The following is a 17,873-nucleotide window of genomic DNA, read 5'->3' as shown; positions in this document are numbered from 1 at the left end:
CAGTTTTTACTGGAAAGAAGCAGAGCGTTCAGCCCAAACCCATTTCTACTGTGGCTGCATCCAGCCCTGACTATTCCTGTCTTCAGAGAGCTTAAATTGTCATGAGGGCATGATCGGATATAGCATAGCTGCACTTTACAGCATGTGCAAAGAAGGCAGAAATCTCTGTAGCTGCTTTCTTATGTATTTTAGGAGAGGGAAGATGAACTGCTGAGGGGAAGAGAAGCTGGACACCAGCAATGCTGAGCATTAATTGTTTACAGTTGTGGTGATAAATTCAGTGCGTGGGTTAGCCCATGAGTATCCAACCTGCCAGCATCTATGTGGTGCATACTCTTGTGAATGTGCTACTGGTAAGGCATCCCAAGTACAGCAGCTTATCCACAGATCTGGCACCATAGCTCAGTTTGGTTGATAGATGAAAGACAGACCTTGCTAAAGGAAGGTCAGAGTTATGGGGGATTTAATGATTTGATCTTTGGGGGTGGAACATGAAAGAATAGCACTTAATTGTGAGAAATAAAGAGTGTGGCTCCTCACAGTGTATTGAATAGCAGTATCCATATATCTGTGTTTCAAGAAGCAGGAGGGACATGCGCAGATCCCTGCAACCATTGCACCTGTTGGGTCTCCTAGTCTGCCTCACACAGACATAGGGCTGTTTCCTGTGCCCGAGCCATTCCTACTAATCATCACAGCTCCCAGAAAAGTGTTCTAGAGGTTAAATGTCTTCACTATGAAATCATGCACCTTTCTGTAGTCTGCTTTAGTTTAGCTTCTGTTCCCAACCAACAGGAATGTGCTGCTCTTATGAAATATATTTTCCAAACTGACCTAAATCTAAGGCCACTCATATCACATGTTTTGGTATTCAAAGAAAAAATGATATGAATCGTCTCAGATTAATGTTGCAGAGCTCCCAAGACAGTTATTCCTGAGCAGCTGACAGAGGTAGCTTTCTACTTACTCTACATTCATGGTACTGCTACTGACTGTAGTTCCACTTCATTTTTGGAATGACACTACGCTGTTTTCAGGACCCAATGTATTTCAGCTCCTTCAGGCCATCATTAATCCTGAAGATCTTTAATTCTCCCTGTGTCTTTTTTGCCTTATCAGTTTTATGCAATTCTTAGCTTGTCATTTTTATTTACTCCTTTCTATTTTCCCAGTGTTTATACACATAACACGCTTGCTTTCACTTTCCCAGTAAACAAGAATCCTATTTTTTTCCAAACCAATGTATTTACTTTCCTCAGCCACAAGATTGTGGCTATTTGAACATTTAGCAAAAAAATAGGCTCCCAATTATCATTTGTATTTTTCTACTCAAATTTCCTTTATTACCTGGCTCACAGTTGTTTTCAGCTCTCTGAAACTGACATTTTTAGAGTCGTAATGATGGATAATTGGTTTGCACTGGGCTCTGTTTGCACACAGCAAATATAACTGTGTAGTGATCATTGGTAACTAAGCAACCAGTTATGTTTTTAATTCTGTGATCAATTCCTTGCTATCTGTCAAGATTAAGTCTAACACAGTGTGTGCTCACAAGGGATACAACAATTTTTGGAATTAAGAACCCATCATCTATAAGATTGGGAGTAATAGCAGCATGAGGCCCCTGATTTACCACTCTGACTGCAGTGTCTTACAGGCATGTAGCCTTTTTCTCTTTCAGTGGATGTGAAAGTTTAACGGTCTTGTAGTCTTGATGGTTAAGGTAAGCATTATCCAGAAGTAGTTAATTGGCTGCCACATTTTTTTCTGTGATTTAGGCAGTGACAGCAACCACATTTTTACCCTTTATCTGTTAAAGCAAATCATTAACATTCAAAGGCTCTCATTTGGGTGGTTTGCCATTCAGAAGTCAGAAGGCCACTTTTGACAGGCTTGAGTTGCTTTGCTCCTACATCCTGAAAGGTCTCCAGGCAGTGGTTTCTGCATGGGACATTTGAAAACTCTTGATTTTCTACTCTCTTGTTCCATGTGAACATTTCTTTCTTCTGTTTAACCTGGGGAAGTAATACTCACCAAACTCAAGAGCTCAGAAAACCCCTTGTTAGGGAGCAAGTAAGGATGGACGTCCCTGGAAAGGGAGGTGTGGTGGAAGCCAGGCAGCAGGGCAGGTTGAGACAGCCCTCTTGGACAAGGCGTACAGTCCCACTGCATCCAAATGGGAAGACCAGAGTGGGCCCCATGACTATATCTTGGTTCAGCCAACAGTCCAACAAGCCCCAGAGAAAGCCATAGTCCCAGCACAGCTCTGATGTCACCCAAGAAGTCAAGCTGGCGAGACCAGAATCGGTATACATGCAGCCTAGCTCAGGCAAGGACCAGGGTAAGGACTTCAATGCAGCTCCCAGGCCAGTGGGTGGCAGGAGCAAGGGTGGAGGTTCCAGATGAGGCTGGTCAAGGTAATTAGAGGCTGTTGTACTACAGGCTCTGATACTCCTTAACCTAGGCCTGGATCTGCTCTGCTACCCAACTTCTGTTCCAGAGGGACTGCTAGTAGACACCTCATATAAAAGAAATCCATTTTAGCTTCATGCAAAAAAGAAAACACAGCCCGTCTGGAGCAGGTCGTAACAACTCTTCCATCACTGTCCATCTGCAATGAATGTTATATGGTGCTTAGAAAAAAATCTTTACAAGCTCCATCTCCAGGCTCTCTTTGCAACTAGCCCTCCTTGCTGTTGCTGCTTGCTGAAAGGAGCCATATGGATTTTGTACTGAATGTTGCATAAATGCTAATATGTTAAGTATATTTAAAGGTGGCATAAGGGCAATGGTAAATGGAGATGAGTAGGTTTTTTGGTTCAGATTACACAGGCAAGTTCAGTGAAGCCAGATGCTGCAAGGGGTTAGTCAGGAAGCTTCATTCACCTGGAGTCCCAGGTTCAGATCTTGATTGGGGTTATTTCAGCACTTGGCTGTGCTGACTGACTTGGTCAGCAGTACTGATGTTTGCCAGCAGATGTAGAAAATCCTGAAGACTTCAGCTGTTGAAATAAAACCCCACAACATACAGCCTGATCTGGGTGATATTGTAGACCAGTCAGACAGAGATCACTGCCCTTTGGAGTACTATAGGTACAAAGGTACACGTTAAGAGTTATTTGTTCACTTTAGAAAAGTCACATTGTAGTCTAGTAGCTGATGGAACAGTCTGCTATAGCTAGTAGATGAAGGAAATTATTTTACTTTTGAATCCTCGCTGATCACCAGAAAGTCGTGGGATATGTAGGAGTCTGTGGGCTTCAGTGCCCTCTCTGTCAGGGAGGGTAATGTGATTCATACTGGTGCAGTGCGTCACAGCTGCTGTTGTGCCTGCCACGGTCAGGAAGCGGGAGTGTTCTCTGTGCTCAGGCAACAGGTATTTGAGCTGGATCTGAAAGCTCTGGACTGAGTCCCATCTGGCATCAGGCAAGCTGATGTCTTCACAGTAACTGGCTGTATTAAGAAATCTCCTATGAAATGGACTTTACTCTTTTCTACTTTTCAGTGTTTGGGGAATTTACTCATAGAGCCTCAAGCAAAAAAAAAAAAAAAAGTCCAAGTTGAGCAGAGATAGAAATTTTTCATGAAACTGTAGATAGAGCATCCCTTTTCATGATAACACCATAATTTTATCTTCTCTGAGTAAAAGGTTATTAGATTTAGAGCATTTATACACAAAGGGAACATGACAACATCCTGACATTTTTATAACTTGCTCAGGGGTTGGCTTACAGCAAATCCACTGTGGTCACTACGTTCCCCACTTCTGTCACAGCCTGATGCCTCTTGTTTACAGCCTCGCCTGCAACATTAAATAGCAGCCATAAAGCATTTTACCACTGGTCCTGCCGGCTAATGAGTCCATTTTAAAGCCTACTCATTGCATTGTATGCATTTCTCTTTGCACAGGGAAGTAGTTAGTTTTTAATGTCACCCAGACCTACAGAGGCAAGTGGGAAGATGGATTATGCTGGCAGTGATCCATCCATCTGTTCATCTGCCAACACTAATGTTTAGCTTTTCAGGCTCCCAGTTGTCTTAAATAATGCTGACCTACAGGATCTGGGGTGGGAAAGGTCACATAGCTCATTTTGTCTTCCATTTCTTAAGTGGTAATTAAACTTTCTGAGGTGTTATAGCTACATGCAGGAATTGTTGATGGGCAGTATTTATGAAGTTGAGGTTAAATCCTTTTCTGAGATGCTGTGTTGCATGAGACTCTTACCATCATGTTGGCTGCAGCATCCCCACCATTATCTTCTCGGAGTACTCCTTAAAAAAGGTGTTTACGGAGGATTCATATCTGTTTCCCATGAGTGATTGTGTGTCTGCATAGACAATATTTCCTCTCTTTTGATTGATATTACCAGGTTGTATCTATAGAGTGGTTTTGTCTCTCCTTGCTGTAGAGTGTTCAGCTTTGGGTATGTGTGGGTACTTTGAGACACCCACAAAGGCTGCCAACTTTCAGTGCTGTGCAGGAGCCGTGTTATTAGAAGAAAGCTGGTTGGTTGCCTGCAGCTCGGCTGGGATGCTCTTAGTTTAGCTCTTAGCACTGCCTTGGTAATATAAACGTGCATGCAAGGCCTCTCATCAGCTGCTATGATCTGTGTCTTATTTTTTCTCAATTACAAAAAAAAAAAAGGTTAACAAGAATGTAGCAACCTCCATGAGGCACTTGGAATGTTTTGCAAAATGGCATGAACATAAAGATACCTGACTCTGATTGAGAGGGAAATACAGAGCCCAGAGCTGGTTGGGAGCAGCCAGCTTCAGACCCTGCAGCAAGTTAGTGGCATAGGAAGGGGCATGGGGTATCTTGTGACTCTGGATCCAGGGCGGGTCTTCTTCACACTTAATGTCATGGGGACTATGTGATGTAGCTAATATCTGAAATCACAGCACAGAGAGAAGGGATCTGGTTCACTGTCCTTCTCCCTCACTCGTTTAGAAAGAGCTGCAGAAGCACTGCATGTATTCTTACTTTTCTTCCCAATCTTACATGTTCAATGGCTAACCTGCACTGCAAAGAGATGCAGCTTACTTGCACAAAGTATCCAGTGCATTTGAGCAAACAAAACCATTTTCTTACAGCTGGCTCTAAACAAAGGGGCATATCCTGCCTCCTCCACCTTTCACTATAGAGTAGGAACTGGTAGAGCACCAAAAAGAAAGAGTCCCTTGGCAATATTGGTAAGTTATATAGATGTGGTTAGGAGCATCCCAAGAGCATATGCGCTGGTATTAATCAGTGTTAGAATTTGTTTCTTAATGGCAACTTTAAAAACACTGCCAGTAAACCATGCATGATGTGATGCGTGTGGGGGCAGGTGAAGCCACGTTTGTGCATGGTGAGAAATCCCAGTTTGATCTCTCCAAATCCCATTCCTGTCAGGTCACCTGGGAGTTAATGCCCAGCTGGGGTCAAAGACAGCCCAGAGAGATTCTCCTATCTTGAATGCATCTGCCATCATTCTAAGTTAAATATCTTGATATAAGAGATCTATTCTGAGAAACCTTTGGTGACCAGCTGTTTAGGGCAGACCACACTTGGAAAGCTGCCCTCTGGAATATGTGCTCTTCCCAGTGTGCTGGGATTTGTGCCTAAAGGCATTTACCCTGGTGCAAGTGGAGGAACCCAAGAGCTCTAGCCCAGTCCAAACTGGCCACTTCTGCTCAGCCCTGAGCTGCTCTGGGCAGTTCACCACCTGCCATGTCTCTGCAGTCACAGAGTCATTAGAAGAAAAATAATAGCTGCATACGCTGTAGAACAACAGTTCCCCACAGGCAGAGATCCAATTTCAAGAAGCTATTATGTCCTATAGCCTTCTCTGTCTCTCAGTGCAATAAACCAGTTCCTGCCCCTGTCTGGCCCCACCTGCTTGTGGTGATACCTCCTTTCTTCCACCCACAGCACTCACAGCCCCCACATCCCCTCGCTCCTAGCTGGGGGAAAGGCAGGACACTGCAGCTGGTTCTGTGCTCTCCACCCTGGCCAGCAGCAGGTCAAGCAGAGAAATTAGGCGTACTAATTGCAAGCCACAACATTTCCTATAGGGAAGACGCCAACTGGAGTCTTCTCCAGCCATTGGTGTTCCTAAAGCTTCTAATACAGATGGGCAGGCAAAAGGAGCTAGGGAAACAAACAAACAAACAAATCATTTCCATAGCTAATTGAAATGGAGGGGAAGGGAGGAGGTGCAAATCCAACTTGAAAGAGCAGCCTTTGCCTCTGATAGTCAACTGGGAAAAATAACTTACTGGACCATTGAAGAATATGAAACACAAGCAAATAAATGATGCTGACAGTCTGATCAAAGGGTTGCTATACAAGAGAGAGCCTCTGTCAGTGCTGGTCCAGCCTCCATGTTCTTAGGAACCTTGCTCAATAAATTTGATGAACAGCTACATGTAATGTATGAGAAACTAACTGAATTTTGCTCTTGGGATCTGTTCCTGATGTAAAGTGCTTTCAGACTCCATAGTCCATTAAAACTACATTTATCAAAAGATGCAAAAGAGAGGGGCAGGATAATTTTGTCTCCAGTTCCTGAGTTCACATGGAGGCAAAGGATCTGGACACACAGGTAGATGGAAAAGCTGGCGTATCAATTGGATCTGATCTACACCAGGGCATTTACTAGCAAAACTGTCTGTCTAATGATAGTGCTATAGATACTGCTCCCCTGTGGATATACTTCTTCTGTAATAACAGATCCAAACCAGTAACAACTTTCTGGAGTAAGAGTGCCCATCAGGTGATGGAGCAGTACATGCCTGGAGTGGTACTACTGTTTGGAGTAAAAAGTTCTCTAGTAAGTTTGTGTGTGTGTAGGGCAACTCCTAGACATAAAACACAGCAGGAAAGATGAGTCTTTGCTAGGACAAAAAGTATACTCTGAAATTTACTAATCATACTAAAATCCCCCCTAAAACAAGGCATCTTGCAGTTTGTACACCCCTTGGTGGGCTTAGATAAACAGCATGTGCAGAGGAGGAGGGAGTTCCACTGGGACTTTATCTCTTCTTCATTAATATGTCACCAACCTGAATTAGGAATGTTTTTCCCAGAGAAAGCAAGGCCAAAGAGAGAAATGGTGTTTTAGGAAGGTGATTTCTTCATCCCCAAATCCCTAGAACACTTGTGAAAGGTGAGAGGGCCCAATTGTGACTGGAGCACAGCCTGTCCTTGCCAGCAGTCATTACTCGGCTAGAATGAAAGGTAAAAGATTACTCTAAACTGCATATTGCAGAGTAGGAAGCTGTGAGAGACCCCACACCACCACCGTGGGAGAGTGCACAGTGCTGAGCCTCAGGAAAATAGAGCAAAAAACTCTGCAACAGCGGCTTTTCCACGCTTGAAACAGCTCTGGAGAGGCAGGGGGTTTCCAGTGGCTATCATGGCAGTTGAATGAAATTGTCACTTGTGATAAGGCATCCTGAGAGCTGGGGAAAATCCTGGCTCTGTGCCCACTGGCACAGGTCCAAGTGATTTCACTGGAGCCAAGATTTTTATTCTGTATGTGAAATGAATTGCCAGGGTGAAGCTGCAAAAATAACGTCTGGTAATGAAATCCACTTGCAGCAGTGCGCCTATGCGCCAGAGCCCTGCTGCGAGCAGGAGTGTTTGCACTGGCTCTGAAGAGCACCCTGTCGTTCTTGTAAGAGGGAGGATGAGTCAGGAAGTGTGAAGTGCCACTGAATTCGTCTAGGATGTCACACAACTGCCCATTTGTAGGCAAACTCACATTTTCCTGGGGGATTTTTTTGACCCACTTTTTTTTTTTTTTGCTAGCTTTCTGTGAATTCCCACCAACCCCAGGGACTATCTATCAATATCACCATAGCAACAAGAAGTCATTAATGGTATCCTGCCTATTGACAGTCAGAGTCTACACAGCGCTGAGCTGGGTGATGAGCCATCGCCATCAGCTTCAAGGAGAAAGGCGAGAGCTCAGGGTCTCTCTGGGATCAGTCCTCTTGTTTTCCCTCCCCTACATCTCCCCAGAGAGGTCCTGCATTGCGTAGTGGCAATAAGGGACATATTTCTTCCCTTAGCAAGTCATGTGCAGTGTGTGTTGTAGGGAACTGCTGCCAGGAAAAGATAGGGCTGGATTTGCTGCACAAGTAAGGATAAGTGTGCCTCTCTTCCGTTTGTTTGCACGGAGCTGTGGCACTGAGAGACACTTTACATTGCAAATAAGCAACTTATCCTGCAAACCTACAGGGAGTTCAGAGCAAAGCAGGAGGCTCGGGGGCCAGGAAAGGGGAACGGCAGGCTAAACTGCGAGGAGAGATAAAAGACATGTCATATAATTCTGCTAAATGGTGAAGGAAGGGAAATTCTCAGTGGGTGTAAATTAGCATTGACAAGCTATACTGATTTACACCCAGCTCATGGTCTGGCCCACAGTCTAATCAGCTGAAAAGCATCAGCATCTGAAAAGGAGGGGGTTGTTTAGAGAGGCCTGTGGGAGGAGTTGCGGATTGAGGAGTTCTCCTAGGTAGGTAGGGAAAAGCTCGTGATGTTCGCTGGGGCTGATGCAGAGGCTGAGCCTGGCCAGCTGCACCAGTTGCCTGTCCGGACTCTCACTGCCTGGTAGAAGGCAACATGTGGCTCTGGACCTTCTGAGGACAAATCCCTCAACTGAGCCAGCTGACGGGTACAGTCCTCCCAGGTTTTCTGTAGAAGCATTGCTAAGTACCTCCCCACTCAGAGGAGTGGGAAGTGTGACTGCTCGTGGTTATCCACACCCCAGCCAGGGCTGCTGACGCTACTGCCATCCACGTTTCCTCACGCCAAACCTGCCTCCACCAGCAATATGCCAAAGTGTCTGACAGCTTTGGGATGTGACCAAACAAGGTGTAGGATGAGATCATCCATCTCCCTCACCCTCCTGAACACCTCCTTCCTCCCCCAGGCCTCTCTCTGAGCTCACCGATGAGGTGTGCGTTGCCGGCTTGGAAGGACTCTGCTCATCCACCTTCCGTTGGCTTTGGGGGGTGCTGGACTAGGTTCCAGTGCAAAGTTAATGAACTGAGGTGAACAGAGATAGGCTGGGGGATTTTTTTATCCACTAGTGAGATGAGAGTCAGGGTTCATGCTGCCTTTTTGGGAAGACCAATGCAGCAAGCCACTAGTGCACTCAGAGTTTGAAGTTTATGGCTGTGCTGCAAAATACATCTTCCTGGTGCAAGGAAGGGAGCGCAAACTTTTGATGTACAGCTTATTCTTAGAATTAATGTATGATTTCTTTCTTCTGCCCTATGCATTTGAAGGATTGGGTTGAGACTTTTGGGGCAATCTTAGAACAAGGAATTAGGAATCCCTTCAGAAACCCTGATGGATCCAACTGTATAGGACTGGTTTTCTCTTGCCTTCCTGGGTCTGGTGGAGTCAATGTAACAGGGCATGAGAAAAGCTGTGTTTCTGTGTTCCCTGTTGGTCATGTATTGCTAGTCCAGCCAGGAGTATTTCCACCTTGAAAAAATCCAGCATCATGACTCAGGCCCTGCAGATCATGAGATTAAATCATGGGTTAAATGATGGTGTTAATAAAAAGACTGGGGTTTGTTTTTTCCCATTTAGTGTGACTTGGTTTTTACCTCTTTCTTGCCAGAGAGTGAGTGAAAATTGTGGTTGAAAAGCCGATCTTCAGTGCACACGAGAAGAAAATGTTCAGCTGAGTGCTTAGGTGAAGGCTCTGTTGATACTCATCACATGCTGCAAGCGGAAGGGTGTGGCCAGCTCTTTCCTGCTACTGGCTTGATTTACTTCTCTCTCTTAATTCTCATGTTCGCCTAACCCAACATCCCCCTTGCATTTTTTGCACTGTCCCCTCCGCCTTCACAAAACACATGCCGGGGATCAAGATGGTTTTAGATGACCTGAGATGTAGTTCTCCACCTCATCAGCTACCTGCTGCAGACGTGCTCTGTGTCTGCTCTTTCCAAAATTATCTGCCGCTGATCACTGCTGGAGACAGGCCTCTAGGCTGGGAGTACTGGGCTGACTCACAAAGGCATGTCTAGCAATGGACTGAGCGTTGGCGGTGTTGTGCTGGGGGTGCACCTCTGTCAGCTGGAAGCCAGAGAAGAACCATCTAGAGCTGGCACTGGGAATTCATGATTGATGTTGGACCCTTTGCTGGAGCTGAGCTTCAAGTCACAGCCTTGACCTTTTCTGCCCCCTCACCCCTGAGTAAAAATAAATTCACTTGTAGCCATATTGCAACCATTTTCTGCAGTCAGGGCTGATGTTATATCTGTGCAAAGCAGGAATTTGAAGGAGGAGTGGAGGTGCCAGGCTGTAAAGCGGGCTCACATGTGGCTTTATACTTCCCAGATCTCACAGGGGGCTGGATAGGTTTTCCTGGCTCAGGTTTGCCGCTGAGAACTGCATGTGTCTGAGCCAGGGAGCTTGGAGCCAGGTATGGAGCAGGGTTGGAGGCTGTGCTCAGCTCACATCTCTTCCTCGTGAGGCTAATAGTGCTTGCTGTGTGTGTATGCCAAGACGAAGGTGGCTGGTGGGCAAGATCTGCTCTGCATGACCCAAAGGCATGGGAATGCTTGGTTCATGGTGTGTGCACAGGACAGGGGAAACCACCTGGGTCCTAAACATCAGCTAACTCAAGCCTAAGCATTGGCTCTGCTTGGTTATAAACCCCATGGGCTCTTTCTCCAGCTATAAGAGGGGAGCAGAGTGGCTCATGGTGTTACAGACAAGTGCAGAATCTATCGATCAAGAGGCACCCTGCAGGTTCATAGGTGCTGCGGGTGATCTGTCCCAGGAGAGGACTTTATTGCAAATAGGACTTTCTTCCTCCTTAGAAGGAGTCATCCAAAAGAGCTTTGCGGCCAGCCAGGGTGTTGACTCACTGAAAGTTTTGCAGATGATGGGTGATGCCATCTCCTGGGGCGCTTCACAGCCAATGCTGCCAAGCAGCTCTAGCTAGGACACATGATGGGGGTGTCACATTGGTGTATCCAGGATCATTTGTTACAATAACCAACATACTCAGCCTTCCATTGCTGCAAGGTGAATGCTAATCCTCTCAAGCTCCATTCCCTCTGCTGCATTGTCAGCAGGCCTGTTGGAGTGGTATTGTCCAAGAGGTTGAATGGTGCATTGGTGAAACAGAAGAGGGTACCCTTTCCCAAAGCAAGGAATCAAGAGGGAATGCAGGTCACCTTGAAAGTATGCTGCCTGAAATCAGTGCACTGGAATGCCTGCCCTTAGAGGTTGGCTGGAAGTATTATGTCATCACAGCCTTTCTGAAGGAGGAACACAAGGAGAAAACCATGCTGTGACACAAGAAGGAGAAGCTGCTCAGACTTAGAGAGCAGCCAGAGAAATTCATCAAAGGCACTGCTGCCAAGTGCACAGATGTGTGGAGCAGTAGGGCTTCTCAGGTGAAACCTCTCACGTCAATAAAGCAAAGTTCCCAAACAGCTTAAAAATCCCACAGAAAGGGAGCCAAGAATGCTTAAGACCTTACATGATTCCATAAAATTTTGAGATTAGCTTTTCCACTGCCTTGAGACTATATAGGAGCCAATCTGACCAAAATAGAAATTCACATGAAATTATGCTGATTCCTATACTCTCCCTCTTGGAACTGTGTGTACCGTAGCAGGATGTTCCCATGATGATCAACAGATAATGTGGACATATTCTTCTCTGGCACATCTGGTTGGCAGGTGTATACCTTTGGGCTGCTCTGGTCAGCCAGCCCTGACCATGGCCAAGACCAGTTCTTTTTCTGGAGGCAATGGTAATGGTGGTGATGCTTCAGAAGTGGAACCTGTTAAGCAGCAGCAACAGATGGACTGTGTAAACTTGTGTTGAATGCGGTGGGATGGAGGAAGAGTGGGGGAAGCAGGAAAAAAAAACCTGAAAGAATGGAGAAGAGATGTGAAAGGAGGAAAATGGTTGGACAATATCATGTGATGGGACAAGCAGCTCATTGCATAGCAGAAATTTAATGCTATTGCCTGTGCTCTCAGCAACCCCCTAGACCCTGGGCTGCACTGGATCTTCAGAGGTTCAAGAGAGACTTTGTTCCCCATACCAAGCTGTGTCTGAGATGACATGGTCCATGCTTATGATTAAGCTGAGAACACAAGGACTATAAATACAGTGAGCAGACTATAGAGGTTATAGTTTTCTCTATATTACCTAGTTTTGAAACCAAGATGGCAGTTGTTCCTCTTGTTAGCAATCCTGATTTGTGCCATAGAGCAGACAATGAAAGCAGTGATAATACTGTAAACTCAAGGAAAGTTATGCTCAGCTGTTTACCCTAGGAAGGAAAAGAAACCCAGGAAATTGCACTGGTTTAGATAACTACTGTGGCTGTACCTCTCCTGCTGCAATTAACAGACACTATATAAGCCCTGTTCCTGTTTCAGCTGCTAGAACAGACTAAAAAACCCAAGAAATACACCTAATCATCCTAATGCATCAACTAGTTCCTGCAGCACAGCTCTGGTTAAGTGAACAGCTAAGAAAGCAAATACAGCCAAGGCTCCTTTATTTTTCTTGTTAACCTTTAACTTCAAAAAATAGATGTATCTGGCGTTCTTTCCCTTGAGATTGCTGGTGTTCTGCTAAGCAGCTGAAGTGATGTGCATGACATGGCAGTAGACAGATCATGCTGTGTCCATGAGGTTTGCTGTATCAGATAGCAGAAAACTCACAGCAGTATCATAGCTTGCTAAAATCATTTGTACAGCTCTTTGAAATGTGCCTTTCACATCCCTCTAGCTGGTTAGATCTCTGAAATAAAAGGGAGACTGTACTCCAGAATAAACCAACCTCTGTTCCGTGGTGCAATTTGCAAAACCCAATGCAGAGAAATTAGAATAAGACCTGAAGTTTAGTTTGATCTCTTATTTCAAGATGGAGTAAAGTGACTCCGGTTACTCCCCTCCCCTGGAAACGAGTTTGGTGCAATGGCATGACTCAGAAGTTAATTTGCTTGTGACTGAGATGTTGTAAATGTGGAAAGTGAAAAATGTACAAGACTCAGTTGATCTCTCTGATCAAGGCAGGAGAGGCCAGACAATAGCAAGCTGCTCTCCACCATCTCATGGAACAAGCTTCCCTGTTTGACAAGTCTATCGAGCAAATCTTGCTGCAGTGAGCTCTGTGGAGCAGCACTGGCAAACCTACTCGGCCCTGCCAGATTTGGTGGCCTCTTTTCCTGAGGCCTTGTGAGGCTCTGTGGTCCCCTGTCCTGATGTCCCTGGAGTCCTTGGACATGACTGGTCCTCTCCACAGTGCTTTTCACCAGCACTTAACAACTTCTCTTGTGCTTGCCTGCTTCATCCTCCCGACGCTTTGTCTGGTGCTTTGCTGGGAAGGTCAGCCAGGCAGAATGGTTCTTATGTGTATGGGAAGAAATAATTTATCCTTCAAGCTTTAATCCTTGAGAAATAAGTTCTTTGGGGGGATTTTGCAGGAAAATGAAGGTTAGTGGCAAGTCTCCAAGCAGGCACTTATCAGAGTAGTGGAGAAGTTGATTAAACAGAATCACATGGTAGAAAATAAGCTGAGCAGACCACGATGCCTTTAGTCTTATGCTTATTTAAGGCATGAGGCTCATAACCACCAGGAGCTTTTCAGTCCCTGAGCCAGGGAACAGGCAAATGTTGCACAGACAACGTGATCAAAGAGCGATGATGTGCCATTCCCACAGTGGCAGCCAACACTAAGCTCCTTTTTGTTATTTGGCCTGGAATAAATCAGCATTGGCCTGGAGGACTGCTGAACTAGAATAAAGCCCTAGCTTTGCGGAAGTATGGACAGGACTACCTGGAAGTACCCAGGTTGGTAAACGGCGGGCAGCGTCAACCCACAGTGCTCACATACACCAGGAAGCAACAAAGAACTGGCAAGTCACTGCTTGGTTTAACTGGAAGAGACAGTGTGCATTAGGACTGCTGTGTACCTTTAGGAGAGGGTGAATTAGGACCCAGAGTTGGGTCACATGTGAGTGATCATCATTTACTTCTCTCCATTGCCTCACACTTCTGTGATATTTGGTAGTTTCCATACCTGGGATCACCTGCTGTAGCTATAGACCGTAGTTATAGCTCTGAGGTGGTGGGAGGGCAAACTCTTTCATGTTGCTGTAGTTCCCAGTGTTTCTTCAATGGTGACTATGTAAGACTGCAGCTAAATATTCTGTATGTATAGTAAGCCTGCAAAGGTGTGCTGAAAGATCATCTTTAGCATATCAACCATAAGCATATTAACTCAGATGGTTTTCTTCTGTCTCCATCTCGTGCTCTCCTCCAGCAGAGTGCCTAGAACATGCTTGTGGTCATGTTACTTTAGAGCTGAGTGTGTAGACACATGCTTTATATTATAGCAGTGTCACTGACCTGACAAATGCAGGCATCTGAGCTGAAACTGTGATGCTGTTGCTGTGTGCCACGAGGAATGGAGCACAAGAACAGCGGAAGGATGGAGAAGGGCTCAGTGTTTCCTGTTACAGGCCAGGTCAGAATTATCTGGTGTTGTAAAGAGACCTCTGCTTTCTTCCTACTCCAAACATCCCTGGGCAGTGGGGGAAGCAGGCTGTGCCTCAGCACAGCTGGTCCCCCTTCACAGGTCATGACTCGGGCAGCAGTTGGCCTGGGTGCTCAGCGAAATTAAACTCAGCTATCTGACATGCTGTGCACAGCCCTCAGGGTGGTGACATGGGGGGAATGGGCAAGATTAGAAGAGTTTAGTAGGAAAGAGATGGTCCTTTCAAGTATGTAGTGACAGGGAAGAAAGGTGCTCCTGTCCGAGCTGGCTATTACAAGATCTCCACAGCTGCCTTGCAGGCGTGAGGCGAAACAGAGCTCACTAATTTCTGAGGCTCCCTCTCACTCCAGCCAGGGCACCAAACCCCCTTGCACACCTATCTGTGAGCTCCATCCATGTGCTCAGACCTTTGCTCTGAGCTCTCCTGAAAGTACCAAAGGGAATTCCCATGTCTGAAGTGTTTTCTTAGAGCAAAAATTCACTTTTTAGAGAAAGAAAACTAAGCTCTGATGGGTGACAAAGATTAAAATAAACTATTTGGAAAGAAAATTCCCCTTTTCCTTCACTTAATCTAGTAATTTTTAGTGCCTGCCTACGTGTCAGCAAACTCTGCACAGCCTCCTCCGGAAAGTCTCTGTCTCCTGCCATCTCTCACAGCCAGCTCTGGCCGTTCTCTGTCTTCTCTGGGTCCTCCCCTCTGCAAACCTGCCTCTGGCTCCCTGTCTCTGTCCCTCACTCTCTGCCTGCCCCACTCTGCCCACAGGAGGTTTCTCCCAGCTGCTCCTTCCCTGAAAGCAACTTCTGCTGCCCCACGCACATCTTCTGGAAAATCCTGCCCTGGCAGAGCAGCAGCAAGTCCCTGCTGCCTGGCAGTGCTCATCTGCACTGGCACCTTCCACACCCGCTGAGGACATGGCCCTCTGCTCTCCTGCGGGGCAAAGCGGTACCCTCTCCTGCTGGAGGGTTTGAGGCATTCCCCCATGTAACGGAGGGATGCAAACCCCCCCTGCGTGGTCTGTGCCACGCACCTGAGCAGGCAGGGGCAGAGTGGCCGTGGCCACCCATGCCTGGTGTCCCTGCAGCTGTCCTGCAGCCCAAAGAGGGGTCAGCGCTGCGGGCCCCAGCAGTGACCTTCCACGTGAAGAGAGACCGTGAGGACACAAGTCAATTGTATTTTCAGTGCTTCCCCGTCTATTGGTGAAGGGAGCAGCCACAGACAGATCCCACCCCGCTGTTTCTGTGCCTCTGCTTCCTTGCTCTTCTCGTGACTGCTTCTCCCCCTGCCTGTGCGCTTCCTTCTCCGGCTCCCTTGCTCTCACATGCATACACGCAGAGCTTGCCGAGCAAGCGTGTAGCCCAAGAACCTGCCTCACAGGGGCCTTGGTTTCTCTTCAGGCCTTACTGTATGTAGCTCCCTGCCTTGGGCGAGGACAGCTTTACTCTCAGCTCTCACTACAGCAAGGGTTGTTTTCTCTTTCTACTTGGTCTGAAAGCAGAGTGCAGAAAATACACCGTGGCTTTTAGTCCCGTGGCTGTGACCTGATCACAGAACAACCTGACAGGCCATGGCATCTCTCATTAACAGCACTTTCTCACAGGAGCCCTTCAGCACTACCAGGAGCCCTGTTCCCTACTCAGTGACTGGCTCTCACATCATCTCATTCTCTCTTTCTTGACAGATCATGTTATAACCTATGATCACAGAAAGTCCTGATCCTCACGTTTCTCTGCTGTCACCTGTGGGCTCCTCCAGAGCCATGAAGAAGGGGGAACTCCAGCCCCACCATGAGAAGACTGGGTGAGAAGTGCCTGTGACATCTTGGGGAACAGCCACACTTTGAGAGCTAGTTTTAATTTTTATTTTTAGCAATTATGAAGGACAGAAATAATGTTCTCCATTCAGCAGTGATCCACAGGAGCAGCTCTGCCTTCCCGCTCTGGGATTAGATTAGAGAGAGTTTCATTAATGCAGGGAAAGTATGCTGATTTGAACCACTCTAAGCAAGAGGTGAATCAAACTACCAGTGAGTTACCAAGATTGGCTTCCAGGCAATACACTGCCTCAGACTTCTCCTCAGGTGGAAGATGTCTGTTGGTGCCTCACATGGTTAGGTACCTGAGGTGTCTTAACCTTCAGGGAGTAACAAGCGTCTTCATTCCCCTCCTGGTCAAGGTGGCTGTGCTGCCTGAATGGTTGGCAGTATGTGGAGAACCCAGCTGCACTACAAAGCAAACACTCTGGTCTGTAACTTACATGGTCCTGTCTTGCTTTACCAAGACCTCTTCCTGGGTGTTCAACCTGGTTGGTTCTTGCCTGGCTTATTATTAGAGACTGATGTCCCACCATCCCAGCTCTACATTTCCCTTACAAATCTCAGGCTAACCCCATATCCCCTGCCCAATCTTAGTCTACTTTACCTATGGCACTCACTCGTTCCCTTTGCTCTGGTTGCCAAGGGAGGGAGTGGACAGGGCTGTAGCAGACACTGATGTCTTATGTGACTGCTGGCAAGTCCCTGAGGCCTAAATCCTTAAGAGAAATTTGGAGTCTCCCCATTCAATGTAAGGAGGCTCCTTCCACTTCCAAGGATGACTTAGACACTTAGCCTTCATCCTGCTGGCCCAAACTGAAGTTTTGGTATTGTATTCTCTGCATTGCTCTGAACACGTGATTTAGTCACTTAGATTCACTGCGCTTTACAATGCTGAACACAGATCATAGAAACAGCCTTGGAAACCACACCTTCTCTTTCTGGGCCTCCGCTGAACTGTCACAGGGGGGGTGATCATTTGGGCCTATTGCTAAGGGGTGACAATGGCACATTTGTGAAAGTCTGTGAGATACCTTTGTCTCTGCACTGGAAAGGCCGTGGAAATGCTTGGCTACCAGTCACTAAACCATATGCATCTTCCCTGTGAAGGGTAAATCAGACCGTTAAAGGCCTGCAGTGTGACTCTCAGGGACAAAACCAGCACCAGTCAGGCTTCTTCTTCCTCCTTGCTATTTGAGCCTTCCAGGACACCACACTGTCATGTCATCCTTTCCCACCCCCAGCCTCCTCCTTAACCCACACATTGTTGTCTGCACCCCATTTAAGAGAAAGAACCTCACTATCTCTTGTAAACCTCCCATCTCCTTAGCACTGCTGTGTGAGTAAGCTGAGCCTGCAGCAAGCACTTCTGAGCATTCATCACTACAGTTGAGCAGTGTTATTGTGAGGGAATTGCTGAGGGTAGGTAGGATAAACTTCTCCAAATTCAGATGGGCAGCGTAAGGCCACTCTTGGCTTGACTAGAGATGGAAAAGATTCAGTGCCCCAAGCCCCACAGCTCATCT

General features: G+C 46.5%; 1 protein-coding gene across 4 annotated transcripts in view; it reads left to right on the top strand.

The window, feature by feature from the left end:
• LOC128143895 (kalirin-like) overlaps positions 1-17,873 on the top strand; it is a 47,844-nt gene that overhangs the window by 15,656 nt on the left and 14,315 nt on the right. For 2 of the 4 annotated variants that reach the window (XM_052791818.1, XM_052791819.1), the window contains one exon: positions 16,216-16,334. The exons of the other annotated variants lie outside the window; for them this stretch is intronic. The gene's annotated coding sequence lies outside the window, so the exon portion shown is untranslated. The remainder of the gene's footprint in view (positions 1-16,215; positions 16,335-17,873) is intronic. 4 annotated transcript variants of the gene reach the window in all.

The sequence above is a fragment of the Harpia harpyja genome, chromosome 7 (genome assembly GCF_026419915.1).
Source record: "Harpia harpyja isolate bHarHar1 chromosome 7, bHarHar1 primary haplotype, whole genome shotgun sequence".
Taxonomy (NCBI): Eukaryota; Metazoa; Chordata; class Aves; order Accipitriformes; family Accipitridae; genus Harpia; species Harpia harpyja.
The sequence above is the reverse complement of the archived record's forward strand: the minus strand, read 5'-3'. Positions and strand labels throughout refer to the sequence as shown.